At 39.6% G+C, this 15,515-nt stretch overlaps 1 long non-coding RNA gene across 3 annotated transcripts; it reads left to right on the top strand.

Moving 5' to 3' along the window:
* The first annotated feature begins 300 nt into the window (after positions 1-300).
* LOC139673037 (uncharacterized) lies at positions 301-14,150 on the top strand. 3 transcript variants are annotated; one of them, XR_011698030.1, is made up of 3 exons: positions 301-596; positions 11,642-11,699; positions 12,726-14,150. It is a non-coding gene; the product is annotated as an uncharacterized lncRNA (long non-coding RNA). The 3 variants fall into 3 exon arrangements; XR_011698029.1 differs by having other exon boundaries at positions 301-570; XR_011698031.1 differs by lacking the exon at positions 301-596 and adding an exon at positions 10,449-10,736.
* Positions 14,151-15,515: the final 1,365 nt, after the last annotated feature.

The raw sequence follows: 15,515 nt of genomic DNA on the forward strand, positions 1-15,515 counted from the left end.
AGGATTCCTTGAACAATTTTGGTTTCTCTTTCCCATCTTAACTTTTTTATTTTCAAACAGAGATCTATAAATGTAAAACTGAAACCACTTACCTTCAGAAATTCATTAAGGAAGTAAAACTATAATTATTGGTGAGTTCCACCCTGGCATAACATGAAATGTGGCTGCCTGCTTAATGCAATACAAGTCTGTTTGGTTTGGCCAATAAGAGATTTTCTAGTTAATAAAACAGCACTTTTTCCTAAACAAGAGGAGTAAAATGATCTGTAATGATCTCTGCTGAGCTCAATGGAAGGGAAGACCATGCCTGGTCTTGGCAGACAAAGGAATTGAACTCCAGGTCTTTGACACTTTACAGACTGTTTTGCAGAGGTATGCCTGCACTGACCATGCTCCTACAGAGGAATTTGGCTTGTGTTTATTTCAAGTGGTGAGACGCAGCTCCTCTAAGTTGGTGCAATGCTATTCAGAGATGCAGGAAGTGCTCCTTCACTGCTGAGCCTGCTGCTTGAACCTCCTCTCCCCACCTCTGCCAAGACACCGCTGCAAGTTGGATGCAAACACCTGCAGGCAAGAGTTGGGTGGGGAAGTACGTGGTAGGTTGTTCTGATCTAGCTGATGGGGTACTGAAATGTGAGTCTGGAAGCCTTGGGCTCTGGTTCCAGGTCAAGTAGAAATCTCCTGTTTTGCCCAGCCAAAACACTAAGGCTTTGCACCTGAAATATACATGGCTGTCCTTGTTGGGTTTGCTGGTGGTAGTGGGTGGGGTGTTTCTGATTTTGGTGGGTTTGGTTTTGTTTTTCTTTTTTATTTAATTTGATTTTGCTTTTAAGAAAAGCCTGAGGTGCATTTGGAAGTACAGAACTGTGAGAATAAAGAATATTTACTTTGGAGTCTGGGCCTGGGCTGCATTTTCCAATTTTTTTTTTTTTTCTGATCCCCAGAGTTGGGAAACTGAACCTTCTTTTTCCTGGAAGACAGGGGGAGGGTGGTGACAAGAATCAATGTGTTAAGCCATTAGCCACCAGCTGCTGAAGTACAAATATTGACAAGTGCAAAGGTTTGGTGGTCTTGCTTTTCTGCATGAATATCAGCAATCTATCACACAAAGCCTGCCTGTGTACTTCCAGGAGGCCTAGCCCTGTATAACATGATTATTGAAGTGCAATTGGGAGATAAATGGTTAGACATGGGTAGTACAGCTTCAACTGAACCTACATTACCAATGGCTGCTTATGCAGAGTTTTGCCTTTCAACATAAATATCATAAACTTTATGGTTCTAAAATCAGCAAATTGCTTTCCTGAATTATATTTCCTCATAAGGACAATCTTGTAAGTTCACATCTGATAATTTGATTGTGGATCTTGGGTGTCTGCTTTAAAAACATCAAATGCTCTGAGGGACATCCCCCAGGAAGAATGTTGTAACTATGTTGTTCACATGCTAGGAATAGTATCACTGTGGGAACTGAGCAATTTTCAAAACTGAAGCACCCTGCAGTGAGATCTATGAAATGGGTGGTCAGTGGTCTCTCAACATAGATCTGTGAGTAGAAGAGTAGATGCTAGTCTCAAAAATCTTGCCTGAAAAAAAGAAAAAAAAATGGAAAACTTTCCACTGTTGTTCAGTCTGGCTAAGCTCCATCAGCTTGCAACACTGAGTCATTATATGAGTCACTGGGTGCCGCAGGGAGTTTCAAATCCTTATCAATGAGAAAGGCTAGAAGCTCTGGTGCTGGAAATGTCTGCAACCTGTGAGACAGGTACAGCCAAGGAAAGAAGTGTCATCTTGGTCCATCATACTGTATACCCTGAGCCAAATTGCATACTCATAGTGCCTTCTGCCCATATCATTCTGTAGCTGAGCATCCTCTGCAGGTGTTGTCACCTCCTTTCTTTCTGAAAATCATGAATGACTTTCTGCACAAATCTCACTTTTTACCAGACTGTAACAGTCTGGAATCACTGCTTTAGTCTCCCTTCCTGGAAGCAGTACTGCTGTGAAAGGTCATAGGTAAATAGCTGCCAAACAAGGAAAAACAGCATCAATTAAGTCTTGCACTGGCAGCAGGTAAAATTCCAGTTCTGTTCAAAACCAAAGTATTAAACATACTTCCATTCCCTTTTGGTGTTCATAGAATCATACAATTGTAGAATGGTTTGGGTTGGAAGGGATCTTAAAAATCATCTAAATCCAGCTCACCTTAAATATCATCCAGTTCCAACCTCTCTGCAGTGGGCAGACACCTTTAACTGGACCAGGATACTCAGAGCTCCATCCAGCCTGGACCTGAACATCTCCGGGGATGGAGCATCTACAGCTTCTCTGGACAACCTGTGCCAGTTCCTCACTACCCTCACAGTCAAGAATTTCTTCCTCATATCTAATGTAAACCTCCTGTCTTAGTTTGAATCCATTCCCCCTCTTCCTGTCACTACATCCTCTTGTAAAAAGTCCCTCTCCATCTTTCTCATAGGCTCCCTTGAAGTACTGGAAGGCCACACTTAGCTCACCCCTAAACTGTCTCTTTTCTGGGCTGAACAAACCCAATTCTCTGTCTTTCCTTGTAGGAGAGGTGCTCCATCCCTTTAATCATCTTGGTGGCCCTGCTCTGGGCTTGTTCCAACAGGTTGATGTCCTTCCTGTGCTGGGGACTCCAGAACTGGACACAGTACCCCAGGTGGGGTCTCACCAAAGCAGAGTAGGGGGGCTGAATCCCCTCTCTCAACCTGCTGGCCACACTGCTTTTGATGCAGCTCAGAACACGCTTGGCTTTCTGGGCTGCAAGTGCACATTGCCAGGTCATGCCCAGCCTCTCACCCACCAGCACCCCCCAGTCCTTTTTGGCAGGGCTGCTCTTGGCCTGTTCATCCCCAGCCTGTGCTGATACTGGGGATTGCCTTGATAAAGGTGCAGCATCTTGTACTTGGTCTTATAAACCTCATGAGATACCCATGGATCCACTTCTTGAGCTTGTTTGGGTCCCTCTGGTGCCATCCCATCCTTCAGGAGTGTCAACTGCCCTGCTCATCTTGGTGTCATCTGCAGATTTGCAGAGGGTGCACTCAATCCTTTCCTCTAGGTCATTAATGAAGATATTCAATAGCACTGGTCCTGAGGAACACCACTTGTGACTGACGTCCATTGGGACTCTTGGTGTTAGCCTTTTCTGAAAACTACACTGTATTTGGTTAGCCTGGCAAATAGCTCCTTGGTGTCTCCATCTTCCTAAACTTGAAACTTGGAAATCCATGATGTGACCACATTTCCTTCTTGGAAATGCTTTTGCTTTGACAGCATGCATTTGTTATAGGTGGTTTATCTAGCTGCTTTAGGCACCTCTTCTTAGGATTGCTATATGGAACTCCTCTGTGTCCTTAAAATCTAAGAGGAGGTTTTGATTTCAGCTAAACTTTCCTAAATCTTCTAGCATTACTATTCTTAGAAGCAATCTTAATGAAGTTAATTGATCTTCTCTGAGTAACAAAGAAATTAGTTTGTTCTTGTGCAGGTTGCATGTTACATTCTTGTTAGCAGAAGTATTCAATAATGAAAACATTAATTCTTCAGTAGGGCTCCTGTGCTTTATTGGGTTTTGATCCATAAAGTTAACCCACGATATTTAATTTCTTTTTCTAAAAAACATTTTCTTCAATCAGTTGTGTTATATCATCTGTTACCTATCAGCTCTCTGGTAGATGTGGGCTTAAAGGCCACTGCCTACTGCTGGGAGCAGTGCAACGACTCTTACTCTCTTTCTTTGTGAAAGTTGTCACATCAATATAAATGGGAACCTTGTCTAAAAAGAAGCTGAGCTAACTGAGAAGCATCTGAATTTGGTTGTTGGGATGATCCATATGCACTAGGTCCTACATTTTCATCTATTTCAGTTGTATCACTTGAATTTAGGACATTGTCTCGTTCACTTTCTGATAATGAAGAGCTACAAACATGCCCCTTTGCATGCCCTTTTACTATCAGGCAGTTACATATCTGTCTGCCATCTGTGAATATTGCTGGAAATATTTTTAGCGTGACTTAACTGTTTGAAGTTTGAGTGTTGAGAATCAACTATTTCCATTATATCATACAGTACACTTTTGTCTTTGACACACCAACTTTTAGACTTGGTGCTGAAAACATGAAGCAACTCTGGTGATAAATGTGCAATTCAGTTATTCAAGTGACCATTCCTGAGATCAGGCCCTATATTTTTCAGACCCAGATGGGGACAAAACGTTTTTTCTGCAGTGAAACTACTATGCTGTCCTATCCCCGGGCATATTACAATACAACATATCATAGGGCACCATTCTGAGGTGGGAATGGACTATATTTCTATAATTTTTGCCTGGGACTTACATCTGGAAATTAATGTCTTGGTAATATAATATTTCTAAATTTCTATTTCTATAGTGTAAATCAAATCCTTCCTCTCATTTTTATCCCCTGACATTAGTTTTGAATTATATTCTATACAGACCGAGGTTGTACAAGTTTGAGAGCACTTGGCTATGAGTTCTGTGAAGGTGGCTATGGGGCTTTCATTTATAAGCAGGCAGTAGTGTTATTATAGTTTAGTGGTGGACTTAGCAGTACTAGGTTTACAGTTGGACTTAATGTTAAAGATCTTTTTCAACCTAAATGATTCTGTGATTTATTTTTTTCTTACTACTCAGTGGGTTGAAGATCATAATTTCTAAAAGATTAGAAGACTCTGTATTTGGAGCCCTTGAAAGATGGCATTGCATGTCAGATCTGTGTCCCTTCTGGTTATTCTAAATCTGTTCCACACCATTGCCCTAATTTTGGTTCACTTTTGCTTGTATCATGTAAGCACATTACACCAGGTAACTCCCCATCCAAAAGGCAGATAAAAAACCCTAAAGAACCTACACAAGGTTTTAAACAGTAAAACTTGCTACTCCTATTCCATCAGAAAACGCACAAGGACAAGATTTCTCGGGCAATGAGCTGGGATTATTACTGAGATTCCTTCAGCAACAGTGATAGAGCAATTTACTCATTATCTGATGTTTCCTTTCTGAAGCAAACCCAGTAATACTTTTCTACCTTGTCTGTAACTGTGAAGAGAGGGGCAATCTCAGGGAAGAAATTTGAGACTCACTGGCAAAATTCCTGCTTAGTGAGTAGACTTTTACTTCCATGCTGCAGTTTGACTGTGAAGAAATTCTTCCAGTTGCATGCATGTTCCCACAATTATATACATGCCTTGCCACAGCAATTTTAACAATACCTGGCAGTATGAAAAGGATGCGTGCCTCTGGAATAAAACCCAATGTATGGATGAGTTGATAGAACACAGACCACCAGCACTGAGATCACTTCATTATGCAAACCACATTCTCCCAATGGAATTCCCACTGTGCAAAAGGATTTTCAAGGAAAGCTCTGTGTGGCCTCACTAAATTTCTTTTTCAAAATGACACTTGTGTCTGAATGCTTTGCGAATGAAAGAAAGCAGGAAACAGGCTCTCACTCATTTTGCTTACCTGGTACTTTATGGTCAGTTTTGTCCTTTTCCCTGCATTTTCTGTTGGGTAATCAGTTTCTTGGGAAGTTTTGTGGCCTTTTTAAGACATGATATCATGTCTTGCTATTTATAACTGCTCAGGGTTGTGAAAGCAGAGGATTTATCTGAGAACGTAGACTGATGTAAACTATTTGCAGATCATAGGGTTTGTTAGAGGGACAGTGGGATTGCCCTGCTTTCTACTGCAATGTGTGGATTACCAGACTTGCTGATGACACAGAGCATTGTGAAAGGAGACAGTATGAGCAAGGAATGAAATGAGCTATATATGCAATGCATGATATGGATCACATAATTTATTACAAGTCACAGCAGCTATAAATAGATCAGATCTTGAAGCTGAGGTAAACAGCCACCAGTGGCTATTGTGTGGACATGGGTCAGATGTTAACAGCTAGGGAGAACTCAGATGTGTTTAGCTGTGGTTGAGCTCTTTGGTTCTGCCCTGCAGCAGGGAGAGGCAATAAGTGATCTTCTGAGGTCCCTTCTGGCCCTTGTTTCTGTGATTCCAGAAGCTACATGTAAATATTTTGTGTTGAACTCAAAAAGCTATCAGAAGAAAGATAATGGCTGTGACATGATCATTCATAGCTCACATACTTGTTTTTTCAGTATAACTACAGCAAAGATAAAATAAAGTAAATGAATTTGAATGAAAGTTTCACAATTACTTCCTGTATTAGCGAGATGATGGAATAAAGACAGCAGTGGATGCACTTGTATGTAAGTGACAAAACAGAAAGATACTCAAGTGAAAAACTGTCTTTTTGTTACTTTAGCTACTTACAATACTGATATGAACTATAAAAGCAGCACTACTAACCCCTTCATTGCTTAGGTTCTCAGGCTCTACAAAATAAGCTTGTTATGGGATAGTTATTACCTGTTACTGGTCTTGTATCATTGTGGGAAACAGCAGTCAGTTTGGACTAAAATGTCAGGAGAGATGCTGGTTACTGTAATGTTCATACAAGTAATGGTTTATGACATAACAAGCAATTCTTGTAATTTGTGGCCTTTATTTTACTTAATAATTTTGTTTAATAAACATTAAGACAATTGGAATGCAGTACTGTGCCCTATAGCATATTTTACCAAAAGTGGATAACACAGAATATACATCTGCAAAATCAGGTGCCTTGGTTATAAGGCACACCTCTCATGCTGAACAGGGCTTGACTGGACTAGTATCTGCATGGAAAATCCATTAGAGAGCAATTCTATAAAGGCATCCTCAAGAATGCCAAGTTTTCAGAAGTTCTGTTGTGTGAAAGATGGTAGTGCAGAGATGACAGTGGAAACGGAAACAAAAAAAATGACCATTGGAGCTTGACAAGTATATGGACTGTATTAGAGAGAAAAAGTACAGAAAAGAGACTACAGGAGTTGACTAGTGACTGCTTGAGGTCCTGAATGGTATTGGAGTTCATATTAGAATGTTCAACAGGCATGCTGGATCTGTATTTTTCTTTGCCTTTTATAGCTCTGGAACTAATTTTACTTATTAAATGAAGTACTTTGTCAGCTCAGTGTGTCTGGCACTGAACTTGTAAATCCATCCTTTCTATCAATCAGGCATGACAGTGTGCTGAAAGAAGTGACATGAATAATTCTTCCTTGAAATAAGTTCAGTATTATCCTCATGTGACTTGAGCTGTGTGGAGGCAACAAAGATCTATATTAGCAACTCTAGGTGCAGAAACATTTTGTCACAAGTCATACCTAATAATTAAAGAGTCACTACAATGATCTCTTTTTTTTTCAAGAAAAAAGTATTCTTCATAAAAAAGTATTTCAGCATCAAATTCACCTTGGGGTGAAAGAAATTTTGTCACTACAAAGCAACTTATGTCTTATACCCTTGTGCACAGTTACTAAAAAAGTTGCTAGTATTCATATTCTAGTTGGTCTGTCATCATAAGCCTAATCTTCTCTTGTCATATTAAAATGCAGTCTATGGATTTTTTGTTTTCTGTTCTTTTATGTACTTCTTATTTCTCATTTCATAACATATTTACTATTGTCAGCTACCTTTGCTATACATACAATATTTTCAATGTTAAAAAAGTGCTAATAGTTGACACAACCTGCTGCCTGTTTCCAGATAGCATCAAAAGGAAATGTTGTTGGTTTTTTTTTTTGTTTTGTTTTGTTTTTTTTTTTTTAAATTTAGTGTGGAAAGCTTATTTTGTCCTTACCACAAAAAGAAATGTACAATTCTGTAGTGATTTTTTTTCTGCAGAATGACAGAATACCACCAGCGGTCTTGCTAGTAGAATATTACAGTATCTTTAGCAAAATGAACTTGTATAGATTTGTCTTTGCTGAAAATATCCTGCATTAAGCAGTAGGTAATCTCTTTAGAAATGCTTAAGTTACCGATTTCACTGCCGTATACTTCTGTGTATCTCTTAATAGGGGTTCACATTTTGCACTATGTCTATCTAAATCTACTTAGAGAAAGGAATGATAAGTCAGGTGTATTGCATTGGAAGAACGACATCATGTTTTTCTCCTTTTCCTTACTTAACTCTAACTGTTCTTAGCACAAATTAAATAGCATAGGTAGGAAAACTTGTCTTTCTCATTTATACTGATTTATCATCTCTATGTATAGTATTAAATCCATGCCAGACAATTTTACAAACATGCCACCAGCTTCACAAACATAGGACTTTAAAAATTGCTGTGGAAAGTTTATGATCATGGATAATTATGACAATCCTATTTACCACACAGTCCCTTCTGTTTAGCATGGAGAAATGTTATGTCAGAGGCTTTTTAATCAATTGATATTTTACTTCAATATCAGTTGGTCTGGCAAAGGTGTGGAGTAATTCGTGCTGCTGTGTTGTGGGAACCACTTTCTGTAACTCCCAGATTATCTTCACATCATCTTTTGATTATTCCAGTGAGATTACCAAGACTGGGTAAAAGAGAGCAGATGGAGATATGGGTTTACATATTTTGCTGATGTTACAGTATTTGTTGACAAACTGCTCTCATTATTGGTATGTGGCAGGTCATAGACTACTGTATTTAAGTAATCTTTTTTATTTATTATTGATTTACCTGTTTTTTTTGTCCTAGTTGTGCAAATATAGCTAGAATTAATTATTTTTTTTCATTATGTTTCACAGTGGTGGACAGCTATTTATAGTGACAGTAATTAATTTTTTTGTTTAAGTCTGGCAGATTGCACAACTCTGGTTTTGCTTCGCAGTCTTTCTAGGCATAGCTGAAGCCATTCACAGCAGATTGCACCTCTCGTATTCTAAAGGCATAGAATTCTGGCCAAACTCAGTAGTCGAATCAAAGACTCATGCAAACATTTAGATTGGAAAAGACTTCTCAGATCACTTCAGTGGTGTAGGAATATGACCAAAAGTCAATTTCTTATCCATAGAAAATAGGTCAGGAGATTAAAAAAGGGTTGAACAAAGGCAGAATTAACATGAGTTGGAAAGCAAATTCTAGATATAGCAATTTATAAAACTGAAGTGGAACACATTTTGTGTGAAGGAACTGCAGTGATCTAGATACTTTGAACCTTTTGATTTATATAAGCCAGTTTATATAAGCTGACTCCTTTGAAGGTATGGGAATTAAATGTACAGGTAAGCTCTGTTCTTCAGAATTCAGTCAATGTGCTTTTCCCTAAAGCCAATGGTCCTTTTTAACACATCTTCTGGTGAAAAAGATATTTTAATGATTGGAGAATTAGAAATAAAAACCTGACATTGTCTTCTTCTTTCTTAGCCAAGCTACTGCTCTGCTAAACAAACTCTTCTGCACTTTCCAGGTTCCTGCCTCCATGGTCCAGTGTAAGGCAGTAAAAATGGAACTTGCACGCCCTAACTGTATTTAGACTGGTTTTCCACAAAAGCAGCTGAGTCTGATCTTAGAATTTAACCTCGCATATAAACCAATACAACACACCATAGCCATGAGCTCTTTAGCACTAAACTTAGTGATGAGGAATTCCCTAGATTATTTTTGCATTCCAGGGCTGCTACCACACAAGATTCATGGAGAAGTGAGGTAGATTCACAATGCTAAACAAACATGTGTGTATATATGTATGTATGTATGTATATGTCTCTATATATATATATGTATATACACACATAAAATTATATTATTCCTCAAACTGTTTGGTGAGCTAAAATTCTCTTCTAACATCACTAAATAGGTCTTGAAAAAAATCTGTGGTGTCACAGATGTTTCTGCAGAGGAAACCACACTGGTAAGCAAGGAGGAAATAGTAACAGTGCTTTTGTTAATTTAACAGAATAGGAGGTTTAACCCTTTTAGTGTTAGAACAGGGACAGGATCTGATGTGTTACATTAAATATTTTCATCCATTTCAAGATGTTAGTGCTTTTCCCCTGGAAAGAGTTTTGGCAGAGATTGACCAGACAATTCATGTAGGCTTCCTTACATTATGTCCCCAGGTACAAATGCCACTGTATCAAAAACTGGAATTTTGATTAGCAGAAGGACACTATATCGCAGGTTCTTTGGATTAATCTGCCTTCAGTCTCTACTGATAAAACTCAGAACAAAGTCTAACTCCACAGACCAGAGGGAAGAAAAATCACCTGTGATACAAGTAAAAATTAATAATGGAATGTCATTTTTCAAAATGTATGCAAGCAATTCTGATGACCATGCACTCAATCTTGTCTGTTCTCAGAAATACAGAACAACAGAAGGGTTGAGGATGGACGGGACCTCTGGAGATCATGTGGCCCAACCCTCTGCTCAAGCAGGACCACGTAGTGCTGGTTGCCCCAGACCATGTCCAGTTTGAATATCTCCAAGGATGGAGACTCCACAACCTCTCTGTGCCAGTGCTCACTCACCATTACAGTAAAAAAAGTGTTTCCTATTGTTCAGATGGACCCTCCAGTGTTTCATTTTGTGCCTATTGCATCTGTTCCTGTCACTAGACACTGAGTCTGACTCCATCCTCTTTGCACCTTCCCTCCAGGGAGTGGGATGATGAGATGTCCCCAAACCTTTTCTTCAGGTTAAACAGCCACAGTTCTCTCAGCCTTTCCTCATATGAGAGATACTTGAGTCCTTTTATCACGTTTGAGTCCTATTGCTGGACTGTCTCCAGTATGTTCATGTCTCTCTGATATTGGGGTGTCCAAAACCGGATGCAGTATTCCAGGTATGGCCTTATCAGTTCTGAGCAGAGGGGAAAGAATCACCTTCCATTGCCTTTCTCTTCTGTTTTCTTCCTTAAGCTAGGATCAAGGGCATTGTACCTTCCAACATGTTTACCCAAATTTGGTAAAAGATATTTACTCTTATAAAAACCCTAAAATAACCTTTTCTTGTCAAACTCTTGGGGAAAAAAAAAGATTTAACAACTGGAGTAGCCTTTGGGAAGTATTGTCTGCCCACAGGCATAGCAGAAACTATTGAACTTTCACAGTGGCACTTCCTAGTTTAATCCCTAGCTTGGGTCAAGACAGAGGACACTGGAAGGTTTCTGATGCTCATTTACATATTTCAAATGGTGAAAATTCTGTTTCTGCATTTAGTAAGTTATTCCCTTTGTTGTGCCCCCTATTGGTAATCCGAAATTGAAGCTTTGGCATGTAGCCATTGGATTGTTTTGTATGTTTGTATACCAAAGTAAGATTTTTCTCCCTGTGAAGTAATACAGTCTCCTTGGGCTACCTATAAAGTGGGTTTTCTGTCATTCCTATTATTCACTTTAGGAACCTTTCCTTTTCTTTTTTTTTTTTTTACATTGTCTTTAGGAATGACCAGAACAAGAATAGGACACTGGACTATTCCACTCATTGTCTGTCTGCTGTGGTGTGTGGTGGCACCAGATACACCTATATTAGCACATGCCACTTACGAATGCTTCTGTCTTTCAGAATATACACATAAGTTGGCTAAAAATGCAGCTGTTGAGACACAAGGGCGCTGATTTTGCTTACCAAAAAGTGTTATTGGTGGGGTATGGCTGCCTCTGAGCCCTGTTATATCCCAGCTCTTCTCTCCATGTGACAGTGTGGAATTTCATATGTGTTTAAGCAATGTCCGTGATCTTCCTTGCAGCTGTGTCCATTAGAGGTGAGCATGGTGACCACTCTGTGCAACAGGATGCTGTGAGCAGGTAGGGCAGGGCCTCACGGATAGGGCCATCCCACCATCCCAAACCAGGGGCCAGGGCAGGGTGGGGAGCACTAGGGGCAGACATATGGTCAGCCTGACATCTCAGCCTGTGGATGGGGGCCAGGATCAGGCCTAGTGAGGGAAACCAGGGTCAGACAGCCCTGGGATCGTTCAGCTCAGGGAGGAGGCAAATGGCAGAGATTTGGCTCAGAGCAGGTCCTGTGGAACGCAGGATCAGCCCTTGCTAAGGCTCCCAGAAGTGCTGCCTGGCAGCTTCTTACCACAGCCATCAAAGTGCCTTGAACCCTGCAGCTGGACCTCGGGGAGCAGGGATGCTCTTGGGGCCCTGTCAGCATAACATCCCTCATCATAATGGTGGGAGCTGGGGTTCAAAAACTGACTTTTGCTTTGTTTAATGTATTAATTTGACTGTCTCATTCCTGAGCCTATCATCACCCACTTGGACAAGGACTAAATAATTAGGTACTTTCCTACTGTTAAGTCAGGATATATGCTGCTGTAATGGAAAGGTCACTGGAAGTGTTTATGCCCAAGGATGGAAAACAATCCTGAGATGAATGAAGTGTAGCTGCTTCTGAGTGTTGTGTTTGCAGGACAGGTGAACAGTTTGGTGAATCTCATTGTTATACTGGCCAGCAATGAAACTAAGAACCCAAGGTGCATCATATCCTTGGAGCTGTGGATTTGCAGCAACAAAACATAGAGGCAGACTACAGTCCCCATATGCACTCATTACAAGTTCCTAATTGATTGTTGATGTAATTGATTGTGATTTTTTTTTAATCCTAACCCACCTACCCGGGAGATAACTGGGAGCTAGCATCTCCCATGTTAGCAGGTTACTGGGATTGCCTGTGTACCCTCAGCCTGGGGTGGAGAAGAGCATTAGGCAATTCAGGAAGCATTTGGCAAAACTGCTAGTAAGGACTTCTCCCTTCTTTAATTACCTAGTTGATACTCATGATACTAATCAAGATACTAGCTGTCCCTGTCTCTTCTTTTCCAGGCTGATGAAATGCAGTGCCCACTTCCTGCTGAAGGACACGACCGGCAAGTGACCACAGAGAGCGTTGAACAGTTCTTTGGGAAGTCTACAGACAAGTGAATGTGTCTTCTCATAGGGCTTAAGTTCAACAAGAAAACTACAGGAGAGGCAATCATTTTTGGTATATAAAATTTGCCACATTTGCTTTTAGCATGTGGGTGTACAGCCATTTTGGGTGGGGATAGGGAATGCAGTACTAGCTTGAGAGTAAGTGATCAAGATATAGGAGTGATTGTAAGGCTGCACCCTGGTGCTTATCTCTACTCTCCCTATTGTTCATCTCCTATCTATTGTTATGGTTATCACTTACAATAAAAGGGCACTGATCTACAAAACACTTGAACCTTATTAACAAGGCATTGTTGTAAGATGATGAAGTCAATTGGGAGTTCCAGAGGAGCATGAGGAGAAGGAGACTGGATTTGCTGTGATGTATGCATTTGTTGGTTGCAATGACTTGCATGCCTTCAGCTCGATAGGACTGGGCTTGTCTTTTCTCTATTATTATTTACAGTAGTTCTGTCTTGTGTTCCATTGTACAGATTGCATCTAGTTGCATGTCTTTCAGTATTTCTTTGCCATTCCCAGCAAGATGGCTATACTAGATTGGAGCAGAAATCCAATTACTTACCATTCTTTTTTTGACAACAGTAGGAACTGTAGGATTTGGCACATCTGTTAGTGCTTTGTTGACCTCTAGACATAAGCTTCCAAAATACACACTTGCCACTCTTTTTTTCTCCTATGGTTCAAACATTGACTGGAAATTTAGCAGAGGGGTAGTAAGATATTGCAGAAATTTGCTTCTTGAGGTCATGGGTGAACTGAAAAAACAAAGAACAGATAATTGTTCCTAATCTTTTTATTTCCCTGCTTAAAAACCTTTGTTTAAACCTTAATTATAGTCTTAAAACTTTGAATTTCTGTAAGCTGTCTTAGATGTCCTTTTCCCTTAGTTGCTTATATGTGTGCATCACATTCCACACCACATGTAACACAATCAATAAGTGTGGTTTGTATGCATCTATACATATAATTTACTCCTCTACTGTTTCATATGATGGCATTACAGAAAATTAGTTTTGTCAAACAAATCCAGTATAATACTCTTCATATTATTTAAATATTTTTCATTAATGAATTGAATTGCATGCTTAAGAAAGTTCAATGAATTGTTGTGTACTATGTCATTGAGGTAAAAATGCTGCCACCCCCAAGCACTGTCTTTTGCTCTTGCATTCAGCATTTATTTTGGCAATAATTGGGTGCCTTTGGGTGTTATGTGAGTATAGAAGAGGCCACTTGCTGGAAATTACTGAACTGTTATAAAAGAGGATTTTATTGAGTTTGAGAAACTTTAATGATCCATTTTCAGGAAACTGTTTGGGGGTTTGGGGGGTGTTTGTTTTAGGCAGTGGAGAGTCAGAAAAAAATCTTGCCAGAAAGGAAATGGAAGATGATTTGAAAGCATGTGAATGAGCTGGAGGAAAGAAAGGATCCCTGCATTTAAGTAAACATTACTTTGAATCCAAGGTAATTGTTCAGGAATTTGACAGAGATTAGTATCAAATGTTTTGTTTCTTGAGGAATAAAACTTCAGCCATGAGTGAGATTCTGAGCTCCATCTCTGTGTTAGGGTTGGACATGGACCAATGCTGGGCTTTCAGACAATTTATTGTACTTGTTCTTTGCCTTTCTGTCCAAAACAATCCATGACTTCCTCTCTGCATCTTACTGACCATGTAGTGAATGTTCATTGACAGGCAATAGAAGTGGGTAATGTAGTATCTCATAATATAAAAAGCCTTCATATCATTGGGACTTTGAATTATGGATAGAAGCACTCAAGAAGTTTGCCAGACACTTGACTGTGGAATGTGAGAAGACCTGCACTCAGATGGCTGTACCAGTGTAAGTCACCATATCAACTGCTCTGATGTGGCCCACTGGAAAGGGCTTGCACTACTAGAAAAGAGTGTGCCAAAGTGTCAGTAGGATGTGTCAGTGCCAGGTAGATATGGGCGTGGTGCACACACATTTCTACCAGAGCAAAATAAATTCTCATGGCATAATTTCTGTGCTTAGACCAACAATTCTGTCAAGATTTCATCACTTTCTCAGCCATGACCCTGCAAAGCAAACTTATTTTCCCTCACCTTTAAGGCTTTTTGAAAATCCCTGTGCATTCCAGAGCACAAAGTACATATAGTTCAACTATTATACATCTAAATATACATGCACACAGAGACTCACATCTTATCTATGTTCTTTGCTTCTTAGTGCATAGTTGATTTGCACTAAAATGTATGTTGTTGATACTAGACTGATTAATGTGATGATCCGCTTTTCTTTGTAAAGTCAGCCTGTCCTTTCATTGATGCTGTACTGGTCACATACTTAATAATATCTACCCCTGGTCATATATTTAATAATACACATATACTCGGACAACTTATTGATGAAACAGCAACTTACTTTAAAGATTATCTTTAAACTGTTGATTTATCCTTTCTGTGTTTCATTGAAAAGACATAAGAATGTATAACAGAAATGCCAAGAAAAAAGATGAACATGAATCAATCCACTGTGTGATCAATACATTGCAACCTACTGAGACTCTGGCCTCTAGAAAAGCAATAACTCTCTCAGAGGGAATCTCTTTTTTTCCCCAAGACTTTACCGAGGTCTCGTGCAAGATTTCAATGGACTTTTCATCAGGCAGTTTGTTCTTACACTTATAAGGCAGAGTAG

Source organism: Pithys albifrons, chromosome 6 (genome assembly GCF_047495875.1).
Source record: "Pithys albifrons albifrons isolate INPA30051 chromosome 6, PitAlb_v1, whole genome shotgun sequence".
Classification (NCBI taxonomy): domain Eukaryota; kingdom Metazoa; phylum Chordata; class Aves; order Passeriformes; family Thamnophilidae; genus Pithys; species Pithys albifrons.